General features: G+C 47.4%; 1 long non-coding RNA gene across 2 annotated transcripts; it reads right to left on the reverse strand.

Moving 5' to 3' along the window:
* Window positions 1–3,734: 3,734 nt before the first annotated feature.
* LOC122463757 lies at window positions 3,735–12,155 on the reverse strand. 2 transcript variants are annotated; one of them, XR_006287375.1, is made up of 3 exons: window positions 12,109–12,155; window positions 8,383–8,795; window positions 3,735–4,156 (listed from the first exon to the last, which is right to left on the reverse strand). It is a non-coding gene; the product is annotated as an uncharacterized LOC122463757 (long non-coding RNA). The 2 variants fall into 2 exon arrangements; XR_006287376.1 differs by having other exon boundaries at window positions 12,105–12,155.
* Window positions 12,156–18,876: the final 6,721 nt, after the last annotated feature.

The following is an 18,876-nucleotide window of genomic DNA, read 5'->3' on the forward strand; positions in this document are numbered from 1 at the left end:
AAATCAACCAGGAGCTGTGGGGTGGGTCGGGACTCTAAAAGCCAGGCCTGAGGTATTAAGCTGAGAACCCAGGAGTCCTGGTTAGAGCGGGGCAAACAGTTGTGGGGTGGGCTGGGGTGAGGGGTTGATTCATGGGCAATTCTGAAAGAATTTTTTAAAAAATCATTTCAGGTCAAACTGAAAACCAATTCTTTCAAAACGTTTGGAATCCAAATTTAAAAAAGCCCTCTACTGTAGGTCAAACGTTTGACCCAAAATGAAAGGTTTCATTTTGATTAATCAGCGGTTCTCAAACTGTGGGTCAGGACCCCGACATCCTCTGGCAAGGAGTTCCACAGGTTGACTGTGCGTTGTGTGAAAAAATACTTCCGTTTGTTTGTTTTAAACCTGCTGCCTATTTTCCCCTCTACCAACGTCCAGGAGAATTATTATGTATGTGACAGCAGTTGGAGACCCCATTTGAGAGAAGGCCTTCATTATGCTAGGTGCTATATAAACACATACTAGCTTAGCGGAGGATCTAGGGATACTTAATGGGATGGCCCAGGCATACTTACTCCTGCCTCAGCATGCGGTGGGTGGGGCAGCATGGCCTAGACCACCCTTTAAGGTCCTTTCCAGCCCTACGTGTCTATGATAAGACACTTCCTGTCCCAAAGAGTTCACTGTGGTATTGGGAACTGAACCTTTCCTGGGTTTGCTTCAGAGACAAGAAATCTGCAGAAGCCCCTGTTATGCAGAGGCAATCGGAAGTGGTACCTGAATCAAGAGGATCTGCCTCAAGCACCGATGTGATTATCGAGCACCACACCTACAATCTAAATGGGAAGGGGGAAAAAAAGAGTGAAAGATCCAGTTTATAAAGAACTTGTCCAAGGTCGCATGGGGTCCACAACAGCACTGGAAATTGAACCCAGCTCTCCCGAGTCCCACACCGCTGGGTCTGCTTTAAGCCCCCCGGAATCAGCACCAGTTTAAAAACATTGCCACTTATTTCACTTGCCCTCCTCTTCTTTCCGCATCACAGCAGCGCATAGGAAACCTCAGGCAAAAGCCCGCCAGTTAAACAGACTAGTAGTTGGGGGCAGATTGACAAAGTCCAATCCGGAGGTGGCAGTAACTGACATCACTCTGCCGGCTCCCCGTCTTTGTGCCAGTGGAGGATCTGGCCCCTGTGTGCTTTTGCTTTCCTTCCCGAGCCAATCCACCAGGAGCCAGGCAGGCAGGCTTCAGCCAATCTTAGCTGTGATGATTCAGGAAGGCTGCAATTTTAGCATCAGCCAGCGCACAGCTGACCCGCAGAACCCGTTTGCTGCATTTCCGTGCAAGGAGGAGACTTGCAGAGATTGGCGGCAGAGGGCATCTGATCACTTTCAAATTAAAGAAAAACAGCAACGGCAGAATGTGCTTTCCGACCCTCCTTGCTTCGCTTTTTGTGCGTGCACACCATCTCCAGATACATTAACGGCCCACCCATGTGTTTCCATGACAACCGCAGCCAGGGCTGCTCACATGAAGGATGGCATCAAGGCTGTATCCATGTGCCAGGTTGTAGAGGGTGGGGGAGCTAAGGGTGGGCTGGATTTTGTGAGATTGGAGACATGAGGCTTCAGCAGATGTTGGCTCCAAGGACCCAGGATGTGTTTGTGGCACTCAGGCAAGGCAGATTTTAAGGAGGGGTTGGCCCACAAAGGACCAAAGATCCCATCCCCGACCCCACATCATCAGTAATAAAAAATACACTCAAAACGCTTCACAAAGGAAGTCACTATCACCCCCATTTTTAGGGCTGGCTAGAAAACAAATTCTGTTTCGTGGGGGGAAAACACTGAGGTTTCGACATTTGTTTTTGTGCCTAGGCAGAATGAAAACGCGATTCTGAATATTTTTGTGAAAAACAGAGCGAGAACCCAGAACAGCCAAGAGCCCAGCAGCTCGGGTACTCCGCTGGGAACTGCAAGATGCAGAGCAAGACAGATCCTGTTCCAAAAATCGGACAGAGCTATGACTTGAACTGGAATGTCCCACGTCTCCGGTAGTGCCCAAACCACCACTCTGCTGGCAGGACACGCATACTGGCTGAACGGATCCATTCCCGCAAACAGGTTTGGGTTTTTGACAAACTGGCATTTTCTGACCAAAACAAATTTTCTTGTCAAAAAATTCCTGACCGGCTCTAAACCTATCTTATACATGAGGAAACAGAGGCACAGAGTGGGGAAACTGACTTGCCCAAGGTCACCAGCAGAACTGCAAAGAAAATTCCAGTATCCCAGCCCAGAACCCTATCCACTAGGCCCCAGGCTATGGCAAGGAACTCATGAGCAAGGACACACACACACCCCTCAAATAGGACACACACACACCCCTCAAATACTCATAAGCTTTGAGCAAGTTATTCAAAATCTTAAATCCTGATCCTGACATGGGATTTGCAGAATCACCTTAAAAAAACAAATCATGATGTTTTGGGACCCAACTCATGATTGGCTTTTTATACAAAATCATAAAAGTTGGCTTCTTTTCTTTTGCCTTCTGAAACTCTACAGATGTACTGGGCAGGGAGCGTGGGTTACACTTTCAAGCTTTTCTGTGCAGTCACTGGGACTAGACACTCTCTTGTTTTAAAAATGAAGACTGAGATTTGTCGTGTCAGCACCTGACTCCAGGAGCTGGGGCTTTAAGACACAATGTTATGGGTTTTGATGGAATCATGAGAGCTCACAACACTGATTTTGCAACTAGCCCAATGCAACATCCTGGCATTTAACGACTTGCTGCTTTTCGGGGGAAGCTCAGGCACTTGATTTCACATATAGGGTCTGATTTACATTTGCACTAAAGTCCTTTACATCACTCTGGCAGACTAAAGGGGCCTTAAAAGGTAAGTCTACACTGCACAGCGAGCCCAGGCTTGGACTCAGGTTTAAGCTCATGCCCAGCTTCCGTCCACACACAAATCAGTTCGACTTGGACCCAAGCACTGTCCTTGTGCAGCGTGGATGCAGGTTGAGCCACTGATCCAAGTCACAAGGTCTGCATTGTGCAATATAGACGCGTTAGCAGGGTTGTAAAACCCGGGTACAGCAATTCTAAGCCCAGGTTTACAATGAAGCGTGGACCCTCAAGCATGGGCTTGGAAACGTCAACTCCACAAACCCGGGTCCCACAGACTCAGGTTTACAATGTGGTGTAGACATACCCAAAGTGAGAGCAAGGATCTGGCCTGTGATCAGTTTTTGTTTGTTTGTTTTTTTTAAATTAAAGAGTTTATAAAGATGAACTAAACGTTTGTTTCATTCATAGCTATCGATCCCCATACACGCCCACTGATCACAGTACATGCCCTACTATATCTATCCATCGCTCTGTCTAGCTCACCTGAAAACCTCTCTCAGCACCTAACAAGGCTGCCGTGAGGCCTTTTAATCTTCAACATAAAACTCAAAGGCCAGGGAGAGGGTTAGAATTATGGTACATTAGGAGCTGTGCTGGGGGCTTGACATGGGAAGTTAATGACCTTTTGTCTCTCCTGTCTACAGACAGGCCTCATTTGCATGTATGCGGTTGGAATAATCGAGCTCCTATTTAGAGGACGTGGCTGGACCTGCAGCTAGCCCATCTCCTGCTGTGCATTGCATTATAGCAGTGAGGCCACTCCTGCTGTCCTTTAAAACCGCATGGGCTAGCCCCTGAAGGTAAGAAGGGAGTCGCTACCGGAGAGAGAGCTCCCTGAGCGCTAGTGTGCTTTTCAAATCACGATGCATGAGCGCAAAGCATTGCGTGCCCAGAGGCTGCACGCCTTGCGGTGGCTTCCCATGAAAGGCCCATTGCCCTGCACCTTGGGCCTGAATCTAATTTACATTAAAGCACCTTCGCACCCTTCAGCAGTGCTCAGGGTGGCTCAGATCCCCAGCTATTGTAAATTTACAATTCAGGGAAGCGTTCTCGGTACACATTGCCAGAGGCCTTCACGCTGAGAAGTCGAGAGATTTGCTCGAGGTCCCACCGGAAATGCAGAGGCAGAGATGGTGGCGGGGGGGCTTGAGCACTGGTGCATCTTGGCACAGAATAGTCTAGGTTCCTGAGGGCTGTAGTAACATGGTCTCCTTCCGTTTTTGGGTTTGGTGTGCCGGTGCCGAGGGGTGTCGGTGGCCTGTGAAATACAGGAAGCCAGATTAGCTGGTTCCTTTTGGCCTTAAACTCTCTGACTCTAATCTCAAACTCTTCCAAAAGTATTGATGGCCCTAATTCTCATTTACACAACCTGGAGGGGCTTTAAAGTGGGCACAAATTACCGCTGTATTCGGGTCTGGGCCACATGCACAGCTCGGAGCAGGGCAACCCTTTCAGCTAGGAGGGTGATTTTTAACAGCTGCAGTTACGTTGGTACAACCTCTAGTGTGGATGCAGAGAGACCGATATTGAAGGTGCCTAATCATAGAAGATTAGGGTTGGAAGAGACCTCAGGAGGTCATCTAGTCCAACACCCTGCTCAAAGCAGACCAACCCCAATTAAATCATCCCAGCCAGGGCTTTGTCAAGCCTGACCTTAAAAACTTCTAAGGACGGAGATTCCACCACCACCTTCCAGGGTAACCCATTGCAGTGTTCACCACCCTCCTAGTGAAATAGTGTTTCCTAATATCCAACCTAGACCTCCCCCACTGCACCTTGAGACCGTCTGTCATCTGCCACCACTGAGTACAGCCGAGCTCCATCCTCTTTGGAACCCCCCTTCAGGTAGCTGAAGGCTGCTATCAAACCCCCGCTCCCAGGTTAGTTGATTCTCCTTCCCATACAGGAATAGCTATACTGGTATGAAACACCTTTCTAAGGCTATAACTGTATCCACACGAGGGAGGTGGTAGCGTTTTAATGATACCCGTGTAGATAGGGCAGTACAGTGTGGGTGTCGTTAGTTACACTTAGTTAGGCTGCCAGCATGGTGGCAGGCCCAGATACTCCCCAGGAGGAGTTAGGCGTGTAAATACCTTTGAGGATCTGAGCCCTCGGGTCAGTGAGAATCAGCTCTATACATCCCTACAGATCTGCCTGAGCACGAGCAACTCCTGACCAAGTTTCTTCCGAGGGCAGGAAAAAGATCCGGACCCGATTCTCATTCGCACCGAGGCCCCATTGCTGCAGGCTGGTGTCCCTTTCCACTGCCAGTGAGAATGAGTGAGAATTTACCACTGGGAGAGAAAACACTTAACAATAACTCCTCTTTTTTATGATCCCTGTGTTCGGCTCTGGGAAGGTGGCTTTGCAGTGAACGCAAGGCCTCGGACAAGCAGAGCTGTCAGTCCAGCTGGGATCTCTCAAAAGATTGATTGTTTAAGGACAAAAAAAAAAAAAAAAACCCCACAAACAAAAGAGAAAAGGAACTTATGGACGTAGGCTAAGGGGCGGGGTAACGGGGGGTGGGGAGGGTCAGACGAACCAAGTTAAAATTCCGACAGAACGTGCAGTTGAACTATAGAGTCTAGACAACCATTCATAGACCAGGCCCCAATTGTTTCATAGCCACTATTGTCTTAATTAACCATTTTAGCTGAAATGGGAGCAGACAAATCTTTTCTTCTCCATTCTTCTCCCTCTTCTGCTGCACACTCATGCAGACAAACACGCAGCCAAGTCAAGTGCTTTGATTTAAAACATACACACCCCCCTCTTTCTTGGGCCATCTTTGCTAGGTTCCTTGAGAAACAAAATGACTCTTGCAAGAGAAGCAGTGGAGAGTGGCTAGTTCGAGGTAGGGAAAGAAATGCAAATTTCCCTCATGATGTGAACAGGAACAAACAGGTTGATTCTTTTAATCTCCTAATGGGCTTAATAAAGCATTATTGCAATGCAAATTTTATTTGAATGCTTATACATATTTTATTTGATGTGCCGGTAATTTTAGTTGGCTGAACAATTGACTGCTTTGTTTTATTGGAGGGTTTTTTCTTGGTCCTGTGTCACTATTTGAAAACTCTGGGAATCTTTTGCAAACCATGATTTTATTTTGGGGTGGGAGGGTCTAAATAATAATCTGAGGGCTAAATTCTACTCTTACTGACGCCAGTGTAAATCCAGAGTAAAGGCAAGGCCCTGGATACTCCATTGCCCTGCTGCTTGGTCTGAATTCTTGTTTACACCATGGCCCCTTGACACCACTCCCTTAGATAAGATGCAGTTTACACTTCTACTCCGTTTAAGGCCCCATTGCACTCATGGGACCTTAGTGTAAACGGGAATCAGGCCGTAGCATCGTAGTTTACCCCAGTGCAAAGTGGGTGGGCTTGATTCACATTGAGGCCCATTTACACAGCTCTGGTGGCACCAAGGTGACTTAAATGGGGGGGAGGGGGAGAAGAGAGGAAAGGGACCTTCACACGAAGGAGAGCCCCTGCCCTACAATTCTGATTTGCTTGGCTTTTGCACTCCATTTGCCCCTATGCAATCGCTGCCCTGTCACAGCCCCGGGCAGATGTTTACACCAGTGCAAAGCAGGAGCAGAACTAGATTAGAATTGGCAACAATCAGCACGTGCTTTGCAATAGCGTCGATGCCTGCATAAGATGCAGAGGAACGGAGGATCGAGCCCCTGCTGTCCCTGCACAGAGCAGCAGGGATTGGAGGTGCTCCCCGGGATTGGAGGTGCAATTGGAAGGACAGTGTGAGAAAGTCAGACCATCCCGTGGGGTTCCAGTCCTGTCACAGCCCTCGGCAAGCCTGATCCAAAGCCCAAAGAAGTCAGAGGCAGGGCTCCTCATCACACCTTCTGTTTCTAACAATACCATGGACAGCGCCTCTTCCAGCATCTCTGAAGGCTGCACAAGAACATGGGCGCACCTCAGAGGCAGAGGAAGAAAGGAAGGATGGCCCAATGCTCAGGGCACCAGCCTCTTACTCAGGAGTCCCCTCCATCTGTCCTGTAGCTGTAAATTATGCCAACTTCATAGACTTCAAGGTCGGAAGGGACCATCATGATCATCTAATCCGACCTGCCCATCGTAGGCTACAGAATCTCACCCACCCTCTCCTATAATAGACCCCCTAACCTCTTCGCACTGACAGGGCAAATGTAAACAAAGGGACTGGCAGAGTGGGTCAGACCCATGTCCATCTAGTCCAGCATCCTCTCTGGCAGCGGTCAGCAGCGCATGCTGCATAAGAACATAACATAAGAACGGCCAGACTGTGTCAGACCAAAGGTCCATCCAGCCCAGGATCCTGTCTACTGACAGTGGCCAATGCCAGGTGCCCCAGAGGGAGTGAACTTAACAAGTAACGATCTAGTGATCTCTCTCCTGCCATCCATCTCCACCCTCTGACAAACAGAGGCTAGGGACACCATTTGTTACCCATGCAGAGGAAGGTGCAAGAACCCCCACAGTAACGGACATGGGATAATCTGTATCTCTAATAGTTGGAGAGTTTCTCCAACCCTGAAGCAAGATTTATGAATTTTGGAAGGGAAAATCAAAATGGAACACAGTCAGCCACCCCTCCCCAAAATCTGAGCTTTGCCCCACCCTCCGCCCCACACCACCTCCCTCCAGGATCCGCTCCGGCCTAGCCAGTTCAGTGGCAGTAATTAGCCAAGTGCGTTGATAATGCAGCAGGCAGCCACTGAGTGGCCCTAATGGATAAACACGTCTCTTTGGACTCCTTGGAAGCCTGCAACCCTCATTAACATACCAATGAGGAGACATACAAGCGAAGGGCCTGAGATAAATGGGTGGGAGGAAGCTTAGATAAATTTTTGGTAGGGAGTAAGGGAAGAGGGGGTTGCATGAACTCTCCCCGAGAGACTGAATAGCCTCCTGGAGGTTAACTCCTTCCTTCCCTTCAGGAGACCCCCTCCCCTCAGCCTCTGTGCTAAACTGGGAGAAGACCACCTCGTTGAAGGGTGAGCGGCTCTTCAATCTCAAATACCCATCACTGTAATCCTCCGGGAGCAGGTTTTTCCCGGCACTTAGTATCTAAAACAGGGCTGGATTTTCCAAAGAGACCCGCTGCCACAGACTGGCTCTGTGACTTAATGGGAGCGACGCTAATTTACGCCCGCCAGGGAAGCCAGCCCTCTGTGCTTGCAGAACCCCTTCTACCTAAGGCTCTCGAAGCAATGTAGGAATTAACTCAGCCACGCAGGGCGGTACCATGGGTAGCACCAGCCACGTTTTACAGATGGATAATTGAGGTGCAAGTCCTACCTTGCTCAAACTTGCATGAGCCTCTGCTAGGACTCCTGCCTCCCTCCCTTTGCCCACTCTTCCCTCCCCCCCCTCCCTCTCCCCAAAGCACTCAGAGCTGAGCCCCCAAGGCACTCAGATCTTGGACTCAGATCGAAGCTGGCTCTGCCACCCACTCTGTGTCACCTGGGGCACTTACATTTACTTAAATCTCTCTGGACCTCAGCTTCTCCATCTGCCACTCAGAGATAGTAGGAGTCCTTTCATCTGTGTTCTCGATTGAGATTGCGAGCGGTTAAGAGCAGGAGGAATTATCTCTCTGTGGATGTACAGTACCTAATCTCCCTTGAGGTCTCCAAATACTACTGCAATAGTAATGATAAATAATAACGTACAAGCCTTGACATCCCGGATCATGACCTCTGGGACCGGTTTCAAATGCATTCGAGCACCCAGCAGCTCCCACTCGGGCTTGATTACGCCAATACCCAGATGCATGCAGGAGGGATGTATTCATCCCAGCTGGGGCATTTCCCAATCTCTGCACACCTCCATCATTCATTCAACCCTCGGTCTTTCTTCTGAGGCTGGCACCACGATTTTCAAGAGCGACTAGTTGCCAAACAGAAAAATTAAGAGAGAAATCATTTCAGGCTGACCCCAAATGAACTTTTCCCATTTTTTTTCCAGCAAGCTGAAGTTAAAAAAAAAATAAAATGCATGTCATGGGGGACAAAATGTTTCGTTCGACCCAAAACAAAAAACTTGTTTTGTTTGAGGGTTTTTTCTTTAAAAAAAAAAATTGTGTAAAGAACACAAAATGAAAAGTCATTTTGAATGGAAAAGGGGAAACATTTTGTTTCAAAAATATTTTGAAATGTTTTTGGGGGGGAATGGCACAAAATTTTCTAAATATTTTGATCAAACAAAATCTGCATTTTTCTGAGAGGGGGGAAAAAAGTCTCACCCATAAAGTGTCACTCAGGTCTTCTGGTGACCCAGCGACTAAAGGCCCCATAACCCATTGCTAATTCACTCCCCCACGCCTCAACTGCCTTAGGGGAAACACTGTCGTAGCCAGCAGAGCTCAGAATGGTCTCCGTCATTTTGTGCCAAGGTGCAAACCTGATTGCAGGAGAAAGAAATTAGTGACAATTATAATCACCGTGGCGGGCTGCGGTTCACTAATAGAAAAATGTCAGTTTGGCATGATAAATGCCACGAGACGAGCTCAACAAAATAAAGAGAGCGTGTGCATGCTTCTGTGAGAGCAACTCTGTTGGTTCCCATTGGCAACTAGGTTTTGGAATGGAGCCAACACTTCTACTGGTTCTGCTGAATCCCAGGGCTGTTGGTCCCTCCCCAGTAGGAGCCAAGGGAGACCAGTTGAAAGATTTGAATGGAGGACGTTAGAAATTCCACTAAGGTGATCTAAGCTTGGCATTGCAGCTGCAGTTTAAAGTAATGGCCATGTGGTCTAGTTCAGGGTTTCTCAACCTCTTTGCTACCAGGGACTGGCTTGCTGCCTTCCTAAATAGCGTCAGGGAGATCTCACAGACTGGGCATGGGGAAACGCTGGCTTGTAGATAGGGGTGCTGCATTTTCCCCTCCAAATAGTGGGGTTCTGAAGGTGGAAAATTTCCAGGTGGCAGCGAGGGTCTGGAGCAGAGCAATGAGTTGATGGGTCTGGATCTCTCCAACTGCAGCCGTGCCCATGGCTGTTGATAGCACAAGCGGTTTTCAGAGGTCACCAGGGTGGGAGGGTGTGGATGATGGCTGGGGCCTTGTCCCTGCCCCCTTATCTGTCCCACATTGTGTTGGCGGAATGGTGGATGCCCACATCTGCCCCAGTTCCAGGCCCGAGCGCTGAGCTGGCAGATGGCGTGGCAGACAATCTGTCTCATCCCAAACAATCACCCCTTGCCCACCGCGGGAACGATTAACGTGGAGAATTTAAAACACTGCCGCTCAGTGCATTGTGTCCATTCACTGCTCTCTGAATCACCAGAGAAAGAGCCCTGCACCCTGCCAAGGGGAGAGAGGGCACCATAGCGTGGTACCCCAGAGGAGGTAGCAAAGCCCTTTGTCAGGATGGCATCTTCCACCCAACTCCACCTTTCATGCCAGCCCAGCAGACATGCCCCCCTGCATCGCTGAAATGGACAGATCTCAGACAAAAAAGGATTTCCTCCCCCCCCCCCCGCCATCTTTGGTTCTTCTTTGTCACTCTGATCATAAAACTGAGCCAGATCCCCAACTGGGGTAAATCAGGGGAGCTCCATCACTGCCAAAGGAGCTACACCTATTTATACCAGCTGAGCATCTGGCCCATCAACTCCAGCGGAGCTGGGCCCATTCACACCAACTAGGGGTCTGGCTCTCTGTACTTACAGACCCTGTCAAAGGAGCTCAACCCATTATATGAATTAATTTTGCATCACAACATCCCTAGCAGAGCGGTACCAGGCATTGCATTAGCTACATTTTACAGATGGGTAACTGAGGTGCATGTTCTAACCTTGATAAACTTGCATCAACCTGTGCTAGGACTCCCCCCCCACCCCCAGCCAGAGAGGAAGGGTAGCCTTGTAGGTAAGGAATTGGTGTTGGACTCAAGAGATCGGCACTCAGTTCCTGGCTCTGCTACTAACTCCCGGCATCACCTGGGGCAGTTCACTTAAAATCTCTCTGGGCCTTAATTTCCCAATCTGAGCTAGGACACCTTCTCTCATCTATGTTGTCCGTTTAGATTGTAAACTCTAGAGGGCAGGAATTGTCTCTTTCCATGAGGATGTGCACTACCGTGCACAATGGGGACTTGATCTCACTTGAGGTCCCCAAATAGTACAGCAATAGTAACGATAAATAATCACTTTCAAGCCTTGACATCCAGGATCATAACCTCCTGGACCTGATTCTCCAGTGCCCTGCATCTCCTGAAGTCATTTCCACAAGTGTGAAGCGAGCATAGAATGAAACCAGGTCAGAATGTTAGGTTTTTGCACTTGTGAATGACTGGGCAAAGAGCAGGGTAAAGCAGAATCAGGCACCTGGACTTCAGTCGTTGATTTCCCTAAGGTAAAGTCATACTCTGAATGGGAAACCCCCATCCAAGATCAGAAATCAGCTCTCACAATGCAGAGTCTGCGCTCACTTGCATTGGTGGGAATCCGCAGACTAACGCTAACACAGAACCAGAATGAGAGATGGATCCCAGCCCCTAATCCAGACAAACGTAAGAGGCACTGGTTTTCAGCTTCCATGCTGTTTTAAGGTACAGTGATCTGTAATTTTAGAAATGAAGGTTTGAGCGGTGATTTAGTCATCGTGTAGAGGTACCTATACAGGGAATAGATTTCTGGTAGTAGAAAACTCTTTAATCGAGCAGACAAAGTCATAAAGAGATCCCAATAGCTGGAACCTGAAGCTAGATAAATGCAGGCTAGAAATAAGGGGCAACTTCCTAACAGCCATGCTAAGTAATGCTTGGAAAACTTCCCAAAGTATGTGGTACATTCTCCATCATTTGAAGTGTTTAAATTCAAGATTGGACATCTTTCTGTAGACAGGTCTTCTAGCTCCACCACAAGATAGGGGCTCAATGCAGGGACTGTTGGATGAAATTCTCTGGCCTGTGCTGTTCAGACTGGATGATCACAATGGTTCCTTCTGGCTTTAAAGATCTAGAAACTCACCTGTGGATACGCTTCAGAGTAGCGGCCGTGTTACTCTGTATGCTAATTCTGCTGCTGAATTACAATTTGTTGTGCTTATTATTTAAACAGAGATGGGCCTGACCCACAACAAGAAGTCTGGCTGTGGCAGACGACAACAGCCAGACTATCCACGAGAGTAGCAAGATGCAATCTGGAGCGTTTAGAAAAATATCATACCAAGACTGAGTTAAAAAAACAAACACACCAACCAAGGAATATCTTCCAGCACAGAACTCCAACAACTCCAAGGTCTCCTTCCTCCAGCAACTCTGACTGCCAGCCCTCGGCTAGGGCATTTTATAAAGGGATTCCCTACCCAGAACTCTTTGCTGGGAAGTCCCGCCTTTGTCTCTCTGGGTGATTGACTGCCCATCAAGCCAATCAGCTCGCTTTTCCGCACTGCTGGTTCTACATAAGCATCACTCTGAGCCCCTCCAGGCAGCTGAGTTTTGGATCTAGAGCAGACTTTGCAGTGTGTGCTGTTCTCTATTGCTGGCCCACACCGGTACCCACAAGCCAAAGCACATTCAAACTTTCATCTGAATCCCTCTCCCAACTCTGTCTCAGCACCATATCCCTTGTTTTAGAGCTTGTGTTTGTTTCCAGGCACTACAAGCATGGGTGTTAAGGGAAGAATGTTGCCATATTGGATATTGCATATGGAGCTGCCTGAAATCCAGCAGCTTCTGTTCATATGGCAACTTCATGTGTCTTTGCACCCACTACCCTTTGAATTCTGCATGGTTATTCACCATAACTGGTGTTGTGTCTGTCTAGATAGCTCAAGCACTTATCCCCATCACATCTGAGCACCACACAAGCTGGAGTGTATTTATCCATGTGAGGGAGGGCAGTGCCACAATCCCCGTGGTCCAGATGGAAAACTGATGTTCAGTGACTTGGCCAAGATCATACAATCTGTATCAGAGCCAGGAGCTGAACTTAGCCCTCCGAAGTCTTAGGCTAGTACCCGACCCCCTGCACCAGCCTGCTGCTCCTAGGGCTACCAGCTGCTCCCTAGGTAAACTCTAAATCCCGCAGCCTCCCTCCCAACTTCCCCAGGGTTCATCTGAAACTTGGTCCAATCTTGCCCTGAAAGTTCACAAATCTTAGCCAACAGGTGGGAATGAGTCTAAGCCACAATCCTGAATCTAGACCCCAGATCTGGAGCTGAACTCCATGCACCTAAATGTTCATTTACACTGAGGCCCCTTTAGACCACTCAGGCAGCATAAAAGGGTCTTACACCCCAGTCCTGTTTGTCTTATCCCAGTCTCGTAAGACCCAAATCCACAAAGGCATTCAGGCTTGTAACTTCCATTGAAATCACTGTCGTTGGCAGTATAGTTTTAGCCATGTCGGTCCCAGGATATTAGAAAGACAAGGTGGGGGAGGTAATATATTTTATTGGACCAGCTTCTGTCGGGGAAAGAGACAAGCTTTCGAGCATACACACATAGGTCCCTTCCTTATTTAAGCAGCTGTACATCACTGTAGGATGCTGTTATACCAGGCTGCCTGACAGGTTCCACCCCTGAGCTGGATGAGGCAATTTCAGCAGTGGGCAAAGTGATTCCTATATAGACACACACTTTGGGATCCTTTGGAACGACAGGTGTTGTACTCATCAAAATGCACAGGACTTTGTTTGTTGAGCACCATGGGCTAATAGCAGAATAAAGCCCCCCGTGTTCATTCTCAAACCAACCTGCATGTCAGGATTCAAGCTACCATGAAGCATTATGCAACCGGCACTACTGCTGGTACCATCGGACTTCAGGGGAGCCAGGGGGTTCTGAACACAGGACCTCCATGGGATCAGGGAGGATTCCTCCTTCCAAAGAAAACGTGTCACAGATACATCCAGTAGCCCTGTTGCTAAGATGACAGTATACTGCGGTAGCATGGCCCAGTGGTTAGGGCCCTAGACATGGGCTCTCTCCTGTGCTTGGCGACTGACCTGAGATGCAACCTTGGGGGAAGTCACTGTGTGCCTCTGTTTTCCCCTTTGCCTGTCACTCTGCTTTAGAATGAACACTCTTGGGGGCAGGGACGGAGAGGAAGGACGGGGCAGTAGTTAGGGAATTAGCCTTGGACTTGGGAGGTCAGCATTCGAGGCCCAGCCCTGCTGCAGGCCTCTTGTGTGACTTTTTGGCAATGGTTCAGCTCTTTAAAGGTATTTAGGTGCCTAACTCCCATTGGTTGATTTCAATGGGTTAGGCACCTAAATCCTTTGACAATCTGGGCCTTAGCTTCTCCGTGCCTCTATTTTCCCACCTGTACAATGAGGCTGACAGAACTGCCCTACCTCCCAGGGAGTTGTAAGGATAAATATGCTAAGGGGACCCAAGTGCTATGGAGGCCATAGAGGTAACTAAGACAGGTAGCCTGTCACTTGTTATGGGGAGGCCCACACCTCAGTGGAGGCCTCTAAGAACCAGCTTAATGCAAAACTAATATTTCGTCTGCCTGATCTGATCCGGTTAGTCTCATTTGATCTTTGGAAAACTCCTCTAATCACCTTGTAATTGCCACATCGTTTTAAATGAAGACGCCACAAACATTTTCAGCAATCCACTTTTTATTTTTGGCAATTTTTTTAAGTAGAAGAAAGGCAGTCGTAAAAAAAACCACAACCCACATTCTGAACAAGACAGAGGCTGAGAAAACATGAACAGGGTCCCCACGCTTTCCGCTGAAGTGCCTTCATTTCATTATCATTAAATTTGCCTAGTAATTAGATTTCCGTGCATGAATATTTAAAAAAAAATGTAACAGACAGGCTGTCAAAAAAAGCACGACGGCATCAATTTGATAATTTTTCAGACAGACATTCAGAAGCAATTAACGCAGATTTCCAGGTTTTTAGGAGTTTGCTGCTCTTTATTTCTTTGATGATCAAATTCTTTCTTTCCGGTTTGCATCCTTCACCTGCAAATCAGAAGGAGACAAAAACACTCTAAATATCAACACTTTAATCTATTGGTAAAGCATTTTAAAAAAAACTGAAGGGATCTCAAGATCATTTTTTCCTTTATCCATCCATGCCGCGGGGCTTGCTTAACATGCTAAAAGCACTGTGGTCTTCTCCTGCCCCACATCCTTGCTAAACCAAGGCAGGCATGAGGTTGGGTCATATATTAGACCTCCCCTCTCCTGCAGGACCAGATTAAATTAAGGTTGCATGAAGCTTCTGTCTTGATCTTCAGGCATTTCTGCTGAAAACAGTGATTTTGATCATTATTTGCATAATTGTACAGTTACGTATTCACCGGCTCTCTAATTATACAATCTGTGTTCAACACCGCTCCAGACAGGGAAGAGGCATGCCATGGGCATACTAAACTCTATGTACCTACCTCTGGACTCCAGCCTGGAGTCTAATATCCCCCAAGCCTGGATATTAGGGGAACACACCGGAGTGGTTGGTTTGTCCTGTGCCGTTCCTACAGTGCTATTCCATGCTACTGGGTGAAACCATCCACTAAATCCCCATTGTGCTGTAGAGTTACATTGTTTGACAATCCCTGCCCTGAAAAGCTAAATAGACAAGGGGTGGGAAAATTATTATCCCTGTTTTACAGCTGGGAAACTGAGGCACAGAAAGATTAAGTGACTTGCCCAAGATCACACAGGGAGTGGCAGGGGGCAGGAATGCAACCCAGATCACAAGAGTCCCAACCCAGTGCTTTAACCATACGATCACCCATCCTATCAGGGACCAAAGGCCACTGGAGTCATATAAACATGGCCTCAGCTGGCCAAACCATATTGGCCTTCCACACCAGCCTATGCACGGCTGGCTTGAAGGTCCTCTCCACAGTTCATAGGGACAGTGAAAGAACTGTTTAGCCAGCGGGTCCCTCACACAGCCACTGAAGTACCGTGAATTTCACCTGGGCACATAGGACCACTGCAGCTGCAAGGACAGCACTATGGGAATACACACAGAAAGCTTAGCTCTGGTGAAGTCACTGGGAACAACTCCAATTGCCACCAGCTGAGGATATGGCATGTGCTCACTTTGCCCACGGTCAGCATCTGGCCACAGAGACCTGTTGCTCTCTTGCTGATCATTCCCACCAGAGCCAGGCTCAGGGTGAAGAATTTATTCCCTGCATTTCACTCTTTTTTCTATCTGCAATTTTCTCGGAAGGTTTCACCCAAGAATTTCCTGCAAATAACTCATGCTTTGGAGAGGTTCATTGTAACAGCTTGATAGTCCAGCTGTTTTGATTGGATGCAGAGGTCACATGTGGTGGTTCCAGTCCAATTGGAAGCAGGTGTCTGCCGCCCAAACAGAAAATTTGCTTTCTATGAATATGAATAAATAATGACTTTTATGAATATTAAGAGTAAATAATGTATTGGCTTAAAATTCACTGTTTCCACTTACTATTGTTTTCTAATACAGTAGCACTCGGGCACCATTGTGCTGGGCACCATGCAGATACATAGTGAGAGACAGCCCTGTCCCAAAGAGCTTACAATCCAAATAGCGCCAGACAAAGAGCGAGAGGGGAAACTGAGGCACAGAGCGACGGAGTAACTTCCTCAAGACCACACAGCAGGCAAGAGGCAGAAACAGAACCCAGGTCTCCTAGTTGCCGCATTGTCCACGGGCCCATGCTGCTTCACAAACACTCTTCCTAAGAAACTGACTCCACAGGAGGGTCCGAGGAGCTGCGAGTTCAGTTCCCAGCTCCATCTGAGTCACTTTGTGACCTTGGACAAGTTACTGAATGTCTCTGGGCCTCTGTAAAATGGGGGAATAATCCTTTGACTAACTAGTTTGTAAATGCATTGAGCAGAGACCATCTCTGTTTCCTTTGGGCACATACAGCTCTCAGAAGAGCCGGGCAGAAAATCTTCAATGGGCCTCGTTTTCCATTGGACAATGCAGTTCTGTTGCAATCCGAATGCTTGGCAAAACAGCAGCAAATCCATTGAAATTTCATTGAGGTTGGGGGAAAAAAAGAAGAGGGGAAATAGTTCAGGCAACAATGAACCGGAAACGTTTTGATTTTTCCCTTTCAAAACGACTTTTGGTTTAGCCTTTTAAAAAAATAATTCTGTATTATAGTCTAATCATTAGATCCAACGCAATCTGTTCAAGTCAAAATAGAAATGAATCATTTTGATTGACCTGAAGTGATTTTTTCCCCCAGAATTTCCATTTTGTGAAGAATTTTGAAATTTGTAGGTTTTGTTCCTAATCGGAATCTCAAAAGCTTCCATGAAAAGCAATTTCCATTCTCTGCACAACTCTAGCACCTTGCACAACAGGGACCTGATTTTTGGTTGCTTCTGTAGCACCAATGATAAACAACTTTTATCAGAACCTGCATTTAAAGCCTTATCTACTTGATGATTTAGTTGGTGTTGATCCTGCTTTGAATAGGGGGTTGGACTTGATGACCTCCTGAGGTCTCTTCCAACCCTAATATTCTATGATTCTATGACAAGAGCCCTGTAAACAAATTCTTCCCACATCAGTCCTTTTGTTGTATCTTATGGCTTACGTAATTGACTGCCACATGGTTTACAGACAAGAGTTCAAATTCTGATCTCTGCTACTCTGGGGCAAATACGGATTAAATTCACAGACATTAACAGGGGTACGCTAGATTTACACTGACAGCAAAATTTAGCCTGTGGGGCCCACACTAGCACGTAGGACAGTGCAGGGCCGTGGACAGGTCATATAGCACATGCATTAGAAATGATCGTACAGAGGGCGTACAGTTGGGAGAATGCAAGCATTTTGATCTGGGCAATGTGGATTTTTTTTTATTATTATTTTGTGGACTTTTTAAAAAAGTTACACAAAGCAAAATAGAAAATCCTAGACTTCAGCCCAGGTCATGCCTCCCTGAAATCTCCTTTGCGAGGGCTTTAGCGGAAGGAGCAGGGGGTGGAAGCAGCTGGTACGAGTTAGTTGAGCACCCAAATGAAAAGCATGTGAGCAGATTAAAAAAAATATATATCAATCCTCCATCTGATGCAGAGGAAATCCCACTAATTATAAAGAAGGGTTTTATTTCCTGGAGTCGCTCTGTTTGAAGTCATCGCAACTAGTAATTCTTAATTATTTTACTTTATGGAATATGGAACATCAACCCCCAAGTCCTCTGGTGTAATGCTAGGGCTGGGCTTTGCAGGTGTGGTTGTGATGCATGGCATGTACCTGTTTATTCAAATAAATGGCTTATCTGCTCTCCCATGAAACAGCAGGGAGGTATTTCAACCTGCTTTAAAAAGGGGGTTGTAACAAAAAGGAATCATTTGCCCGGGCAAGCTTCCCAATGACTGCTTGGTATGTGTGTATTCGCTGGGGGTCCCTCTTTGATTTAGACACTGTCAGGACTCTTTTTTGAAACAGGATGTTGCAAATAGAAACGGATCCCAGTAAAAGACACTAACCCTAAGCATAGAAAAAGGCCAGGCCCTTAAAAGGAAGGGTAGCCTTGTTGTTAAACTGCTGGATTGGGCTTTGGGGGTTAGGGGTCAATCTCTCACCTCCCTACACATTTCCTGGGGAAGTCCCTAATGCCCAAACCCACAAAGGGACCTGGGTGTTGCCATGCTGAAAATCACAGCCTCTAACTTTGAGACGTCTTGCCACCCAGTGGAATCCACAAGCCCTGAGCTCGGGGCCCAGGCTCCCTAGGGAGTGAGGGGAGCTTCAGAAGGGGAGCCCCAAAATCCAGCATGTTACACTGGGCTCTGCCTAAGCTAGCCAAGGGGAGCAGCTGAAGAGAGGGATGTGACCCAAGCCCTGCTCCTCTCAGGGAGTTTGTCATCGAGCTCTGCTATATAACTCCTCCATGGTGCACTCACATCTGGAATACTGCGTGCAGATGTGGTCACCCATCTCAAAAAAGATGCATTGGATTTGGAAAAGGTACAGAAAAGGGCAACAAATATGATGAGGGGTATGGAATGGCTTCCATCCGAGGAGAGATTAATAACAGGGA

This window comes from Chelonia mydas, chromosome 24 (assembly GCF_015237465.2).
Source record: "Chelonia mydas isolate rCheMyd1 chromosome 24, rCheMyd1.pri.v2, whole genome shotgun sequence".
Classification (NCBI taxonomy): domain Eukaryota; kingdom Metazoa; phylum Chordata; order Testudines; family Cheloniidae; genus Chelonia; species Chelonia mydas.